Here is a 5,023-nt window from a genome sequence, read left to right as displayed (position 1 = left end):
CATACCACATTATTCATTAATTTTCAGTATCATCTTACAGAATCAAACTGTGTTTGGGAACAAGCCACACAATAATTTCAATTGACCATCTTTACGTTTCTCAAGGAACCTGATGATGTTGTTTCTGCAGTCTGACGAGGAGCAATAATAGAATAATTAGTGCATCGGTGAGAAAATAAAAAAAGTATGATTTGCATTTTTAAGCTGTTAACCAGTTTGTTTCTAAATATTGCCTAACTTTAGATAAAAAGCAAAATATTCTTAAATATTTGAAATTGGCGAAAAAAATGCGCCATAATGATATTTTCAATTATTTCAAATGTGTGATTTTTTTCCAGTGAAAAACATAATTGTCCCAGATTTCGATATAATGTTCATAGATAAAACAAATTTCTATAAGTATTATTTGAAGCAGTAACAACATTTGAGAAAATAGAAGTTTTTGAGGCTTTGTGTTTAAGAGGAAAAAAAAATACTTTTTCATATTCTCTAAGTGATTATATTTCATTTTGTTTTGAGTAGGTTAAGAAGTACCAATACAAGTTATGTAAAAAGTGTTCACCTGATGACATGGGCCTTAGCGAAACCAGAAATAAAATGGTGACTGTTATGTACCATAGAATATTACCTACTTAAACATTACTTGAGAAACCCAGAACTTATACAAGCTATTATATTTTGATCGACTGGCATACTCATTCTATACGATACTAAGCTATAATATATTTGATGAAACGTGATCCTTCTTATCACTAAACACTCTATGTAAACAGTTTTTCCCCCTCTATTGGGTCCGAACACGACTCAGTGGTTAGTGTGTCAAACTGTGGATCTGAAGCTCCGTGGTTCACGTCCCGTTACCATCAAAAAAGAAATCGTGCTCTACAATTTGACGCCATGGGTGCATTATAAGAGTGTCGGTTAAATCCCACTATTCTATTAGAGTACTTCAAGAGTTGGCAGTGGGTGGTGTTGATTATTTGATTTCCTTTATGACAATGGGACATTTTATCCTAAGCCTCTATGATTCTCATTCTTACCTTCTAAACGATATCATACTGCTATAAGGCACTATCCTAATCCTCTAAAACGCCGTCCTAATGCTCTAAGACACTAAACCTAATCCTCTAAGACACTATTATAATGCTCCAAGACACCAAACCTAATCTTCTAGGCGCTCTCCTGATGCACGATGACACTAAACCTAATCTTCTAAAACTCTATACTATAATACTCAGTACATTATGCTTAATTCTCTGTAACACCTATTCCTCCACAACACCAACCAATTTCTTCCATAATATTAAATCTTTTTGAATACTCTATTTTCTATACGAAATTAGCCGTAATCCCTAGATTTTAGTAACAAAGTACAATTGTTTTCAAGGTACTGTATTACATTATTTAAACCCTAAAAATAAATTATCGATCTGCTCAATCTTCTCAAATAAGTGCTATCTATTTGGTACTAACCAAACCAAATAAAAAATTCTGATGTAATTAACGGTGACGGCAATCAAAAACAGTTTGAAATATTTCAGATTTCCAAATTATTTGCTTTAAGTCTTATTTATATCTTAGGTTTGGGTACTTAAAATTCAATAGTTCTTCAGATACTATATACCTTTAAGTTCAGAAAGAATAGAGAATTCATCAAGTGCAGAAAGAACAGTGTTCTCGAAAGGTAATAGATGTATCAGACAAACATCGTCAATATAAGCCACAGTTACAACACTGTGAAAAATGTCATTTTTTTTTTCATTTTTAGTTAATGAGAGTAGTTGGTCTTATGGAGCATTTCCTAGGATTTTATGCCTTTAAGAAATGGAAGAATGTGCGTTGAAATATTTCCATGACGTAAATATAACATGGTGGATTGGAAAAACATAATTAATTACACTGGGAAAAACCAGCTCAAGCCAGACTTTTTAAATACTTTAAAATATATATTGATCTTCGAGTTTATCAAATGTTTTTGTTGTTTTTTTTGTATTCAATTTAATAAAGGAATAAGAGAACTGTTAGAAAGATAGAGCGACATGGACGACATTAACTGGTAACCCGGGGATTACGTTCGTCTGCACGCACACATCAGGCGCTGCATAACGTACAGTCGAATGCTGCGCACTCTCAATCCTGGCAAACAACGCCAGGGCCTCGAGCAGGAATCATTCTACACGAGCAGGGATAGGCGAGTCGGCTTGAGCTCGCGTGCGCCCATGAGAGGCTTCTAACACATCTGTGTGGGTTTATGTAGAAAGTGGCTGCTAGCTGTACGACTGCATGCAAGAGTGGTATGAAGTTGGTTTATGGCGCTGCAACTGTCACTTGTCAGGCGTTGGATTCCGTGACTAGAGTCACCCGCTTGCTACTGTGAGCCGTTATGTCAGCTGCGGCTGAATAATGGCAACATTCATTTTCTTGAAAGGAATATGATAGTTAAACGGGTTTATACTACCTAATAGTGAAATTGTTTTACGTTTTCACCCACTCTGTTTAGTTATCCTGTGATTTTAACCAAGAAAGGTGTTTTAACCTATACATTTCTTAGTTCTTGTGAAAGCTGTTGATATTCGGTAAGTACGTTTCGATCCTTATTTTTGACACTTTCATAATTTTACTTGTTTGTTTTTCTATCTAACCTATCGAAAAGTGTATCTCGTATAAATCCATGTTTTAATAATAATTGGAAAAGGTAGATTTTTTAAGAATAGCAATAATCTATGAATAAACTTTATTCTTGAGCTAAACCATTACTGGAAAAAAAAATTATTAGGGAAGCCCAATTTACGAATTTTTCAAATTAGTCTGTTTGAGTTTTGTCGGTTTAGGTAAAACCAAACTGTTGTTGCATCATTGAAATAATTATAACTTGAGTTTTTTTGGTGCCCGTTATACTTCTATATTATTATTATTAAATGTCGGTTTTTATAACGTGTTGTCTTCTATATTTAACTGCAACGTTCTAAAATGTCCAGAGCATTACACTTCATATTAAACAGACAACGTTGTTGTAACACTATAGCCTAGGAACTGTTCATTTATGGCGTATACTAGCTTTGGTGTGTAATGTGTGAAGACACTTAATGATATGAAACCAGTAACGCTATTAAGCATCAAATCTCCTTACAAAAATTACCCTAGTAATATAATGTAAATTGTGTGAAATATTTACGTTTCTAGTTTAACTAGTAAAAACAAAATTAAGAATAATTAAACTTTACTGAATTCAAAGATATGAAGTATAACTTATACGTCATTTTAAAAAGCGCACGAATTTATTAAGAATCAGAATAACATTCAAATAAAAAGTAGCCCTACACGTTTCGGCTTACTAATCAATGTGTAAATCACGATGCCTTACACATTAGTAAACCAAAACATATAGCGCAATGGTTTCTATATCAACTCTCGCCAACCATCGTTAAACAACATAATTCTGCTAAAACTCTATAGTAACGTTAAATAACAGCAAATATAAAAGCGACTGTAATCAAAAACAAGCCCAAATCCGTGGAAAATACACGGACATGTCAACCCTGACATAATCAGTTTTTCTTTAAGAGTCGTTTCGACTTTTAATAAAATTCTCATTACTTTTATAAGTTTTGAATGGCTTATATTTAATTAGGAATATAATTAAGTAAGGAAATGCAAAAACTTACTACACGTTAATTAAATTCGCCGGAAAAACCTTTAATTATATATTTCTATTATATAACTGTTAATAATTAGTATTAAAAATTATGTAGTGATAAACTGAGTGTTTTTTCAACTCTTTGTTCAATTATTGTTACAATTTATATTATGGTTTTGTCATGGCGTAATCAAGGCCGAATTAAGACCACGGTGAGCACTCAGGATACTTCAGTTCTATGTATCCCTCTTTTTCCAAAGGCCTTCATTTTTTGCATTGAAATTCTACTCATCAAGATAATATTTTACCAAGTATAATGCTTTTAAAATGCTACACTTTTCAACTTTAAAAGGTATCTGAGAAGGCTGTTAAAAAATAGAAATATAACCAATGTCGGCTCATAGCCAGTTGTCCAATATGTCATATGGTTAAACCTGTCTTGGTCGTAATTTCTTACCGAAAAGTCTGTGAGTCAGTAAAGTATATTTCAATTTGGAAAACCAAAAAGTTTATGTCATGAAGTTCAGTTTAATTTACCAGTAAAATCACATGCCACTGAAGTGCAAAGTATACCTTAACTTATTATTAACACAATCATGTATCAATTTGATACAATTTCGATTATCAACAAGTGTTTGTGGGCAACGAAATATAATTAAATCTATCAGCAAAATAATATACCATTCAGTTGTACTTATAGACTAGTGCAGGTGCCTTTGAGAAATAATTAGATTTTACAGTCAAATATTTGTGACACTGTAATACACTTACTAACAAATATATTTGTCAGTTGGGTGAAGTTTAAATTAATCCACCACTAAGTTATATACAGTGAAATAAAGTATGTTGTTGTTGTTTTGTGTGTTTGTGTGTGTGACAGTAACGTAAAATTAAAATTAACCTACATAAGTTCCTAAGCCAATGATTTACAGTTTTACTTATTAACAAGTTTATTGTTGTTGTTTTCTATGTGTGTGTGTGTGTGTGTGTCAGTGAGGTTAATTTGAAGTTAACTTACAACTAAGTACCTAACCCAATGATATACAGTTTTACTTATTAACAAGTTTGTTGTTCTTGTTTTTTGTGTGCATGTCTCAGTGAGGTAAAATTAAGTTAACCGGCAAATAAGTTCCTAACCCAAAGATGTACAGTTTTACTTATCAACAAGTTTGTTGTTTCCTCTGTGTGTGTGTGTCAGTGAAGTTAATTTGAATTAACCTACAGATAAGTTCCTAACCCAAAGATTTACAGTTTTACTTATTAACAAGTTAGTTGTTCGTGTGTGTCAGTGAGGTTAAGTTGAAGTTAACCTACAGATAAGTTCCTAACCCAAAGATTTACAGTTTTACTTATTAACAAGTTAGTTGTTCGTGTGTGTCAGTGAGG

The 5,023-nt window shown here is 32.5% G+C and overlaps 1 protein-coding gene across 2 annotated transcripts in view; it reads left to right on the top strand.

The window, feature by feature from the left end:
* Positions 1-2,159: 2,159 nt before the first annotated feature.
* LOC106457121 (potassium voltage-gated channel protein Shaw-like) overlaps positions 2,160-5,023 on the top strand; it is a 165,785-nt gene continuing 162,921 nt past the window's right edge. For both annotated transcript variants that reach the window (XM_022382933.1, XM_022382932.1), the window contains exon 1: positions 2,160-2,576. The gene's annotated coding sequence lies outside the window, so the exon portion shown is untranslated. The remainder of the gene's footprint in view (positions 2,577-5,023) is intronic.

This window comes from Limulus polyphemus, unplaced genomic scaffold, assembly GCF_000517525.1.
Source record: "Limulus polyphemus unplaced genomic scaffold, Limulus_polyphemus-2.1.2 Scaffold294, whole genome shotgun sequence".
In the NCBI taxonomy this organism is placed as follows: Eukaryota; Metazoa; Arthropoda; class Merostomata; order Xiphosura; family Limulidae; genus Limulus; species Limulus polyphemus.
The sequence above is the reverse complement of the archived record's forward strand: the minus strand, read 5'-3'. Positions and strand labels throughout refer to the sequence as shown.